Raw genomic sequence first — 12,309 nt, 5'->3', positions numbered from 1 at the left:
CTCGAACATGCCATGGATACATGTGAAATGACACCCCAAAATACATTATGCTGCTTCGCCTGAGTATGGGGAAACCACCTGTGTGAGACTTTTTTGCAGTCTAGCTGCGTACAGGACCCCGAAAAGCAACCACCACCTTAATGCTTTTGAAGGGCGTAAATTGTTGATTTCACACCTCACTACTCAAAGTAGTCAGCCCAAGCTATTTGCTGAGAGGCATGTTGAGTATTTTAAATAATGGGGGGAACCAATGCGCAAACCAACCTGTCAAGGGCAAATGGCTAAACAAAATTAAAACTAACAAGCAGCAGCCACAACTAATAGTGTTCACACACTGGCAATAGATTGATATAGGGGGGGAGGGGGTGTAATGGCGCTTGCAATAAATGAGAACTAAATGATCATAATAACAATTCCTGTTGATGAAAAATAATGCGACCCAAGTATAATCCACCACTTTCTGTGTTTCTAAAAATGTTCCACTCCAAATGTAGTTGAAACAACCATCCAACATCAATGAAATAATGTGGACGGTGATGGGAGTGAGAATATATGAATATCCTAATTCAGATAATACAAACGTGCCTATATACGCACATGTAAGAAAAAATGAACATAATAAATCCTCAAAGACCTGGGATAAAGAACTCTCCAAAGCATCAATAAATAATTGTGGGGGATAATGAGAGTGAGATAAAATCAAATTTCCTATAGGTGAGCAAGCGTGCCAATAAAAGTATAATGAATACATATAATATAAGATTATAAATGAATTAATGGCAATAAAATCCAAATATCATAAATAAATAATAAGTGAAAAATCTAAAAAAGTGCTCCGATCATTAAAAGTGCATTTGTGTAATAATAACTGTAGTCCAATATTAATCCTAAGAACAGGGGTCCTTATCAGTGAAAAAAATCAATGACATGCATGGGTGAACAAGACCCAATCCATAAATAAGTCAAAGTGAAATGTCCCATAAAATTAAAAAAAAAAAAAAAAAAGTGTGTCATAAAAAATATATGATATATGAAGTATAAAAATTATGAAAATGTGTCCAGTGCACAAACGTACAGAAACTAATGGATGAAATCCAATAATGTGTCCAGTGCACAAACGTGCAAAATGAAGTAAATCCAAAGAATATTACAATCATAAACTTGAAAGGTGCATAAGTGCTCCACCAACCACCAGGCTTTCCACAGTGTAGGTATACAGATCAACGTTCATGCAAGCCCCTTACCTCAGGGAGGCTATATTCTTAGGATTAATATTGGACTACAGTTATTACACAAATGCACGTTTAATGAATGGAGCACTTTTTTGGATTTTTCACTTATTATTTATTTATGATATTTGGATTGTATTGCCATTAATTCATTTATAATCTTATATTTATTCATTATACTTTTATTGGCACGCTTGCTCACCTATAGGAAATTTGATTTTATCTCACTCTCATTATCCCCCACAATTATTTATTGATGCCTTGGAGAGTTCTTTATCCCAGGTCTTTGAGGATTTATTATGTTCATTTTTTCTTACATGTGCGTATATAGGCACGTTTGTATTATCTGAATTAGGATATTCATATTAATATATTCTCACTCCCATCACCGTCCACATTATTTCATTGATGTTGGAATTGTTGTTTCAACTACATTTGGAGTGGAACATTTTTAGTAACACAGAAAGTGGTGGATTTATTATACTTGGGTCGCATTATTTTTCATCAACAGGAATTGTTATGTTGAGTATTTTGTTTCAAAGTTTTGAAAATTGGAAAAAGAAAAAATATAGATTTTTCTTAATTTTCCAAAACAAATGAGAGCTGCAAAATACTAATGCCTCTTAGCAAATACTTTGGTGTGTCTACTTTCTGAAAAGGGGTCATTTGGGGGGGGGGGGTATCTTGGCATTTCATGGCCTCCGAAACTGTGATAGGTAGTGAGGAGTAGGGGTGTAACGGATCGTCACCGATCCGTGATCCGAACGGGCCACCCCCCGTTCGGATCGGCACACCCCGCGATCCGCGGAGCGCTCCGGAGCCTAGGCCTAGGAAAGTCCCCGGCTTCGGCCTAGCTCCGGAGCGGCGGCCAGTCTGCTTGCCAGAGCCCAGCGTGACACACCTCCCCGGGGAGGCGTGTCACGCTGTGCACTGGGCTCTAGCAAGCTGAATGGGAATGTTAGCAGTGAAGCACTGGTGTGAGAGGAGGGGGGGGGAAAGGGGGAAAAAAGAGCACAATAGCAATTCACAGGGGTGGATTAAAGAGGAAGCAGGTGAGGCTGTTTGGGACTTAAAGTACAATCTTGATGTTTTTACAGCAAAAAATAAATAAATATATATATATATATATATATATATATATATATATATATATATATATTGCTGTAAAAACATCAAGATTGTACTTTAAGTCCCAAACAGCCTCACCTGCTTCCTCTTTAATCCACCCCTGTGAATTGCTATTGTGTTCTTTTTTCGGATCAGCCAAAAAAAAAAAAAAAAAAGGTTCCTTTTTTTAATTGGTCCAAAAAAAAATATATTATTTTATTTTTTATATATATATATATATATATATATATATATATATATATATATATATATATATATATATATATATGAATTTTTTTTTTTTTTTGGACCAATGGAAAAACGGACCCTTTTTTTTTTTTTTGCTGATCCGATCCGTGACTCCTGATCCGAGGATCGATCCGATCCGTGAGTTTTTTGATCCGTTGCACCCCTAGTGAGGAGTGAAATCAACAATTTTCACCCATAGAAAGCCTGAAGGCGGTGATTGGTGTTCAGGATACTGTATGCAGCTAGACTGCCAAAAAGTCTCACATATGTGGTATGCCCATACTCAGGAGAAGCAGCAGAAAGGATTTTCTGGTGTAATTGTACATATACCCATGGCATGTGTGAGCAATATATCATTTAAATTACAACTTTGTGTAAAAAAAAAATTCCCGAAACGTTTGGCAAAATATAAAATATTCCATGGACTCAACATGCTTCTCAGCAAATGGCTTGCGGTGTCTACTTTCCAAAACGGGGTCCTTTCGGGGGGTTTTGAACTGTCCTGGCATATTATGCCCAACATTAGAAAGCTTATGCCACACATCACCCACTCTTCTAACTAGGGTTGTCCCGATACCGATACTAGTATCGGTATCGGGACCGATTCCGAGTATTTGCGGGAGTACTCGTACTCCCACAAATACCCCCGATACCGGAATAGAATACTCTCCTCCCCGCCGCCGTCGTTACGCCACATCCCGCCGCCGTTACGCCGCATCGCCGCTAACCGCCGACTGTATAATACGCGCCGGGAACATTACAGCTTTGAATAGCTGCAATGATTCGCGCCGCGCATAGACACTCCCCCTTGCTCGGATGAACTGTCCAATCCCGAGCGAGGGGGGAGTGTCTATACGCAGCGCGGCGCCAATCATTACAGCTATTCAAAGCTGTAATGTTCAGGGCCGGCACTATGCAATAGGCGGGTCAAGCTTGCTGGGGATTCAGATTATTAAAATACCGGCATTTTTTTAAAATACATGCTTTATGGCGGATTGGCGCCAGGCTAGGGGGCGGTTGCGCCTGTTACTACATGCCGGACGGACCGCTCTATCCCCAGCCTGCAGTGCCGCCCTAGTAGCGGCGGCAGTGAGGAGATGAGGGGAGAGAGCCGGGACGAGGAGCAGCCGGCCGGAAGTGTCGCATGATCGGTGGAGCGGATAAGATGGAAGCCCTGCATGTACTGGAACTACGGCGGGCTTGCCGCGATATCCGCTCCCCCCTCTTCCTGGGCGCCCGGCATCTGGTGTCACACCCGGGAACGGTCCAGATTTCAGCGCGGGAGGAGGAGACAAGAGCCGAGCTGGAGGAGAGAGGTGCCGGGCTACACAGGAAGGAATCTTCCCCGGCCAAAGACAACAAGGCTCTGCCTGCTCCTCTCACTGCATCCCCCAGACTTCTACCAGCAGCAGCGGCAACCGCTTCTCACCCTCCCTGTCTGCCTCCTCCTCCCTCCCTTTTTCCCACCGCCTTCATCTCCATCCTCCCTCCCTCCTTTCATCTCCATACAGAGCCCCATCCTTCTATCTCTCCCTCTATCCTTCCATCTCTATACAGAGCCCCACCCTCCATCCTTCCATCTCCATCCTCCCTCCCTCCTTCCATCTCCATACAGAGCCCCATCCTTCCATCTCTCCCTCTATCCTTCCATCTCTATACAGAGCCCCATCCTTCCATCTCTCCCTCTATCCTTCCATCTCTATACAGAGCCCCATCCTTCCATCTCTCCCTCTATCCTTCCATCTCTATACAGAGCCCCTTCCTCCATCTCCATCCTTCCATCTCCATCCTCCCTCCCTCCTTCCATCTCCATACAGAGCCACATCCTCCCATCTCTCCCTCCATCCTTCTATCTCCATTCCTCCCTCCATCTCTGTACAGAACCCCATCCTTCCATCTCCATCCTCCCTCCCTACATCCTTTCCAACTCCATCCCTCCCTCCTTCCATCTCCTTCCTTCCATCCCTCCATCTCTGTACAGAGCCCCATTCTTCCATCTCCATCCCTCCATCCATCTCTCCAGCGCAACTCTCCTGGAGTAAAGTAATCACCAGCCGATGGCTCAGGTATAGTGAAAACACAGGCAGCAATAAAACATTGACTCTGCTTTTAAGTTAATAGTGCATTGCACTGTGTACAGAGGGGGACACAGACGTGCAGGGGGGTACTGATATGTGGGGGGCAGGCGTGCAGGGGGGACAGATGTGTGTGGGGGGACAAACGCGCAGGGGGGTACTGATATGTGTGTGGGGGGGACAGATATGTGTGTGGGGGGCAGGCGTGCAGGGGGGTACTGATATGTGTGTGGGGGGCAGGCGTGCAGGGGGGTACTGATATGTGTGGGGGGGGCAGACAGACGTGCAGGGGGGTACTGGTGTGTGTGGGGGGGGACAGATGTGCAGGGGGTTACTGATATGTGTGTGTGTGGGTGACGGATGGACAGATATATATATGGGGGGGGACATGGCTGCATCTGTGGGGGGACATGGCTGCATTTGTGGGGAGACATGGCTGCATTTGGGGGGGACATTTAAAAAAAGTATCGGTATTCGGTATCGGTGAGTACTTGAAAAAAAGTATCGGTACTTGTACTCGGTCCTAAAAAAGTGGTATCGGGACAACCCTACTTCTAACCATTTGAAACACCAAGTCCTTTCTGCCACTTTTTGTTTACATGAAAAAAAAAATTTTGTTAGAAAATTACTTTGAACCCCCAAACATGTATTTTTTTTTGACCACTGGGCACTTAACCACTTAAGAACCCCTTCACGTCGATATATACGTCAGCAGAATGGCACTGCTGGGCACAAGCACGTACCTGTACATGTGTCTCTTTAGGGCCCAGCCGTGGGGTCGCGAGCGCTCCGCCAGCGGCACGTTCGCGACCCGGTCCGAAGCTCCGTGACCGCGGACCCGATCGCTGCCGGTGTCCCGCGAGCGGTCACCCAAGCTTCATTGTGGCAATGTCAGTGATCGTTTGTGTTTATCGGTCTGTGTCTCTATACGGTGCCACATCCAAAATAGGTCAAGAAAGAGCGATAGGTCCCCTGACTGGACTTTAAAGGCACAAGGATATGAACCACATTGTAGAAAAATATATGTAAGAAAGAAATATCGTTTATTATACAAAGCAAAATATGTTAAAAAATTGGCAGTATATGGAATGAATACAGACTAGAATACAATTAGAATCAAAGTGCAAGAAATCGTTGAGACGTGATTCTCCAAATGATACCCAACATTTCCGAGAGATGCCTCTTTCCTCAGGGGTGTGAAGAAGAATCAGCCATTTGTCTATAATGTGTATAACAAACAATAAGCCTAAAGAATCCATCACTATCCAAAGTGTAATCAATAGTAAAGAAGTGGTAACTTCTCAATACTCACAACTTTGAAGCTATTCTATCAACAGATCATTCCATTAATGCGTTAAAAACGAAGAAGATGAGCAGCATTGTAATCTAGGTTTACTGGTGCAACCAATCGTTGATGGATATAATTCAAATGTCGCCTGGCAGACACCTCAGGCTCCCTGCAGCACTACTGGAGCCAGCCTTCGCTGGGCCCTGTAAGAATGGTGTATAATAATATAGGGAAAGACGATCACTGACATCACACGTCCAGCCCCGCCCCCATACAGTTAGAAACACATATGAGGTCACATTTAAGCGCCTCCTAGTGGTTAACTCCTAAACTGCAATTGTCATTTTCATAGTAATCAGCAAACTACATTTTTATAGCACTTTTCGCTGTGAAAATGACAATGGTCCCAAAAATGTGTCAAAATTGTCCGATGTGTCTGCCATAATGTCGCAGTCACGAAAAAGATCGCTGCCATTAGTAGCAAAAAAAAAAAAATGTAAAAATGCCATAAAACTACCCTTTATTTTGTAAACCAATCGATAAACGCTTATTGTGATTTTTCTTACCAAAAATAGGTAGAATAATACATATCGGCCTAAACTGAGGAAAAAAAAAATGTTATATCTTTTTGGGGGATATTTATTATAGCAAAACATAAAAAATATACATTTTTTTTCAAAATTGTAGCTCTATTTTTGTTTATAGCGCAAAAAAAAAACGCAGAGGTGATCAAATACCACCGAACAAAGCTCTATTTGTGGGGTAAAAAGGACGCCAATTTTGTTTGGGAGCCACGTCGCACGACCGTGCAATTGTCAGTTAAAGCAACGCAGTGCCGAATCGCAAAAAAGAGCAAGGTCCTTAACCTGCATAATGGTCCGGGTCTTAAGTGGTTAAACCCCCTTCCTAACCAGACCAATTTTCAGCTTTCGATTCTCTCCCAATTTGAATGACAATTACTCAGTCATACAACACTGTACCCAAATAACATTTTTGTCCTTTTTTCTCACAAATAGAGCTTTCTTTTGGTGGTATTTAATCACCAATGTTTTTTTGCGCTATAAGAAAAATTTGACAAAATTTACACTGCTACATATCTTTGGTAAAAATAACCCAAATTGGTGTATATTATTTGGTCTTTGTGAAAGTTAGAGTCCACAAGCCAATCTCTGAAAATTGATCACACCTAAAGTACTGGAGGCCTATTTCATTTCTTGAGACCCTAACATGCCAGGAAAGTACAAATACCCCCCAAATTACCCCTTTTTGGAAAGTAGACATCCCAAAGTATGTAGTAAGAGGCACAGTGAGTTTTTTAAAGTTGTAATTTTTTTCCCCACAATTCTTTGTAATATCTTGTTTCTCTTATCGTCCATGGACGGACACAGCTCCGTAAATCTTGACAAGTGGGTTATGTTCCTGTTCACAGGAGAGGACTAGGCAGAAACATGTTAGATAATTAAATACATGTTACATTAACAGAGTTGAACAGCCCCGTCCCTCCAGACATAACCCTGCAGTATGCAGCCTCAGTTTCGTTATGCCTAGCAAAGGAGAAGGACGTATGGCTCCCTTTGGGCCCAGCACCCTGAGGAAAAGTTTTATTTTTCCTTGAAATAATCTTCTATCAACTGTCGGCTGAGAGACAGGCTGCATATACAGTACAGACCAAAAGTTTGGACACACCTTCTCATTCAAAGAGTTTTCTTTATTTTCATGACTATGAAAATTGTAGATTCACACTAAAGGCATCAAAACTATGAATTAACACATGTGGAATTATACATAACAAAAAAGTGTGAAACAACTGAAAATATATTTCATATTCTAGGTTCTTCAAAGTAGCCACCCTTTGCTTTGATTACTGCTTTGCAAACTCTTGGCATTCTCTTGATGAGCTTCAAGAGGTAGTCACCTGGCGCAGCACCCCATCACTCTCCTTCTTGGTCAAATAGCCCTTACACAGCCTGGAGGTGTGTTTGGGGTCATTGTCCTGTTGAAAAATAAATGATGGTCCAACTAAACGCAAACCGGATGGAATAGCATGCTGCTGCAAGATGCTGTGGTAGCCATGCTGGTTCAGTATGCCTTCAATTTTGAATAAATCCCCAAGTGTCACCAGCAAAGCACCCCCACACCATCACACTTCCTCCTTCATGCTTCACGGTGGGAACCAGGCATGTAGAGTCCATCCGTTCACCTTTTCTGCGTCTCACAAAGACACGGGGGTTGGAACCAAAGATCTCAAGTTTGGACTCATCAGACCAAAGCACAGATTTCCACTGGTCTAATGTCCATTCCTTGTGTTCTTTAGCCCAAACAAGTCTCTTCTGCTTGTTGCCCTTCTTTAGCAGTGGTTTCCTAGCAGATATTCTACCATGAAGGCCTTATTCACGCAGTCTCCTCTTAACAGTTCTAGAGATGTGTCTGCTGCAAAAGGTGGCTACTTTGAAGAACCTAGAATATGAAATACATTTTCAGTTTCACACTTTTTTGTTATGTATAATTTCACATGTGTTAATTCATGGTTTTGATGCCTTCGGTGTGAATCTACAATGTTCATAGTCATGGAAATTAAGAAAACTCTTTGAATGAGAAGGTGTGTCCAAACTTTTGGTCTGTACTGTATAGATCCTTGTAGTCTTCTCAGTCTGGCCAGCGAGCGTGAGCACACCTTTGCAAAGAGGCTGGGTCTGCCACGACATACCCCATAACTCCTGGGGTGGCCGGTGAGCTTTCCGCTCCAAGGTTCACATATGACTGAGCTGTGGTGTTGTCTCACTCACAGTGGGCCGGGCCGACAGCTACCTCCATTGCGGTTGTAGGCCTGTCAGGAATGCATCAGTGAGTGCTCGCTTGGACGGCTAAGTACAGTCCCTCCCGCTTAGGTGGGTTGGTAGGCTGGGCATTCCTTGGGTTCGGGGGTCCTCCTATTCCCCCTTCCCTGCTCCTTTTCCCTCTGCTGCATTGCTAAAATTGCTGCTGTTGGGGGGGGGGGTCTTACTGAGTGAACTGTGATGCGTCTGGCCTGCGTTTTCTGTTCTGGGGGTCTTTTTACTGTCAGGTGTTTTGCACTGTTTTTAGCCTAAGATAGGCTTTTCCTGTTTAAATGCAGTGTTTGGTGGCGCCAGCGCCATTTTTTTGGGTGGTTTTCAATTACATTGAAAACTCCCATTGGTGGCCATTTTGTTGTAGCCACGCTATGGCGCAGCTTATATTGCGGTCAGTCATTTTACTGTGGCCGTGTTCTGCTCTATCTAAAACGCTTGGCAGCGATCTTTGATGAGTCTTTGGCCTCTAGTGCTGGTTCCTATGGTGCACACATGTCTCCTCATAGATATCTCACGGCTTTACCTCACGTTTTTTTCTCCTCTCCACACGCTGTGTACTGAGGGCGGGCAGCGGCGCTGTGCAGTCTCCTCCTGTGGTAAGTCCCCTGGGTAACCCCCTGGTCAGCGCAGCAAGAGGGTGGGTTTTCATTCTAACACTGAATAGGGCCCTGGGAGCTTCTGTTTTTGGAGTCAGTATCTGGGTTCTTCTTTCCAAAACATGCCTGAGGTGGCAGCTGGTGCTCCTGCACCTGGGATTTCCACAGACACTTTGTTGTTAGTCCTGGAAACTGGTTGCCAGGGTGGGAGGGGACTGCAGACGTAGGGGGGGTAAAAAGCGCCCCCTCCCCTGCTATCCCCTGGGGAATGCTCTATATCAGACCAGGACCTGGCTGTGGTTCTGTTTTATCTGGAGCCGTGGACCAGGTACTTGTGAGGATGACCCCTCACTTGGGTCGGTGCATGACAACGCATTTGGTGCACTTTTCAATGCTGTAAGGGACTCCCTTAAGCTGGATAGTGCAGCTGGGCTTCCGCTAAAGGCTCTGTCTTTTTTGGGTCACACAAATTAGACTGCTCTGTGCAGTTTTTTTCCCTCTGTGCCCTTCTTTGATAATTTCATAGAAGGGGAATGGCAAAAGCAGCAGAAGGCTTTTGTAGTCCCTCACCGCCTGGTGGTTCGGTACCCCTTTGAGGAGAGCCTTTTAAAAAAAAATGGGCTTCTCCGGTGGTGGACCCTCTGGTTGCCAGGGTGTATAAGGTACCCACACTCCCTATTGCGGAAAACCCCTGCTTGTATTGATCTGAAGACGAGGTGTGCTGGGGGGTCATTAAAAGCACAAAGCATAGGTTTGCTGGGGTGGCATTGGAGGCAGAGACATACTGGGAAGAGGGATTATAGGTATAGAGGTGTGCTAGGGGGAGAAGGGATTGGAGACATAGGTGTGATGGAGAGGGGAGGCATTGGAGGAAGTGTTGGAGATGGAGAAGTACTGGGGAAGGCGTTGGAGGCAGAGGCGTACTGGGGGAGGTGTTGGAGGTAGAGGTGTACTTGGGAAGGTGTTGGAGGTAGAGGTGTACTGGGGGAGGTGTTGGAGGTAGAGGTGTACTGGGGGAGGTGTTGGAGGTAGAGGCGTACTGGGGGAGGTGTTGGAGGTAGAGGCGTACTAGGGGAGGTGTTGGAGCTAGAGGCGTACTAGGGGAGGTGTTGGAGGTAGAGGCGTACTGGGGGAGGTTTTGGAGGTAGAGGCATACTGGGGGAGGTGTTGGAGGTAGAGGCGTACTGGGGGAGGTGTTGGAGGTAGAGGTGTACTGGGGGAGGTGTTGGAGGTAGAGGTGTACTGGGGGAGGTGTTGGAGGTAGAGGTGTACTAGGGGAGGTGTTGGAGGTAGAGGTGTACTGGGGGAGGTGCTGGAGGTAGAGGTGTACTGGGGGAGGTGCTGGATGTAGAGGTGTACTGGTTGTAGTTGTTATTTATTTTTGAAACTTAATTCTGAATAAAACAGTTAACAGTGTTATTTCATGAGATCATTTACAAGGGCGTGTTTAGGGGTGGGGCAAGGTAGGCTTTGGGTGGGGCAACAGGTGGCGAGTAACTCTTAAGGCCTGGCTAGTAGCTCAGGACTTGAAATTTTGAGGCCTGCTATTAGAATATGTTCTCGGTCCCCGGAGATGGGACGGGGTCCGTCCGATTTTGGGCCTCAAGCCCTTAATGCCTTTGGGTAGTTCCGCATAGAATCCATTCGTTCAGTGGTAGCTGCGCTCCATCCGGTGGACTTTCTGGCACCCTTGGACATCAAGGACGCATACATGCATGTCCTATTTTGTGCAAGTCACAGAGGTTTCTGTGCTTTGCGATGGGGGAGGACCACTGTCAGTTTGTGGCCCTTCCTTTTGATCTGGCGTCAGCACCAAGAGTTTTCACCAGGGAGCTTGCACTTATCCTAGCTTTGCTGGGACTGCGAGGCTTTGCCATTGTGGGCTACTTAGTCGACTTTCTTCTGAATGTGTCTGTAGCCATTCAGACCCTCCGAGAATTTGGGTGGGTGTTATACATTTTGGAGTCGGTCCTGGTCCTGACTTAGCGTTTGGAGTACCTAGGGTTGACCTGGACTCCTCGCTGGCAAAGTTCTTTCTTCCCCTGGGGAAAATTGCAGACTCTTCAGTTTGCAGTAAAGGCATTGACCTCTCCATTTTGCATGCAAGTCCTGGGCCTTTTGGTAGCCTCCTTCGAGGCGGTACCGTATGCCCAGTTCCACACTCGTATCTTCCTGAGGGAAATACTGTCCGAGTGGTACAAATCTCTTTTGTGTCTGGATCATCACATTCAGGTGCGCCACCTGGTCAGAGTCTTTCTGAAATGGTGGCTGAGATCCCCGACTCTTCGGTCCGGGAAGTCGTTTCTTCCCTTCCAGTGGATGGTGATTACGACGGACGCCAGCCTCACGGGTTGAAGGGGGGCGCCTGGGGGGTCCAGTCGGCTCAGAGTCGCTGGTCTCTAGGGGGCCTATGGCCACACCACCTTGAATGCGCCCGCTCTTGTCTGATCTCGGTAGCTAACCAGGGTCGGGCCTGGTTAGTACTTGGATGGGAGACCGCCTGGGAATACCAGGTGCTGTTAATCCTGTCTACCGATCATTGTCCTAGAACTTTGGGTGATCAGGCTATGCCTCTTCTCGTAGTCGAGGAGGTTGCAAGGTCGTCCGATCTGGATTCAGCTGGACAACGCCACGGCCGTAGCTTCGGTCTACCATCAGGTATAGTGGCAGATGGACTACCGGAGTCGCCAGATGCTGGACCAGGGCGACTGGTCTTTGTACTTGGAGGTGTTTCAGCTCCCTTGCAGGAGGTGAGACTCACAGGGCATGAATCTCCTGGCCGCCCGCCTCAACTGCAAGGTGTCGGAGTTTGTGGCCAGGTCTAGTGATCCTGTACAGTCGCGTTGGTGGCCCTGTGGTGTCAGTATCGGTTACTTTATACCTTTCCTCCATTGTAGTTGCCTCCTCAGTTGCTCCACAGAGTGGAGGCTGAGG

The 12,309-nt window shown here is 46.0% G+C and overlaps 1 pseudogene; it reads left to right on the top strand.

Moving 5' to 3' along the window:
* The first annotated feature begins 11,781 nt into the window (after positions 1-11,781).
* LOC120946454 lies at positions 11,782-11,900 on the top strand (annotated as a pseudogene).
* The last annotated feature ends 409 nt before the right edge of the window (positions 11,901-12,309 follow it).

Source organism: Rana temporaria, chromosome 7 (genome assembly GCF_905171775.1).
Source record: "Rana temporaria chromosome 7, aRanTem1.1, whole genome shotgun sequence".
Taxonomy (NCBI): domain Eukaryota; kingdom Metazoa; phylum Chordata; class Amphibia; order Anura; family Ranidae; genus Rana; species Rana temporaria.
The sequence above is the reverse complement of the archived record's forward strand: the minus strand, read 5'-3'. Positions and strand labels throughout refer to the sequence as shown.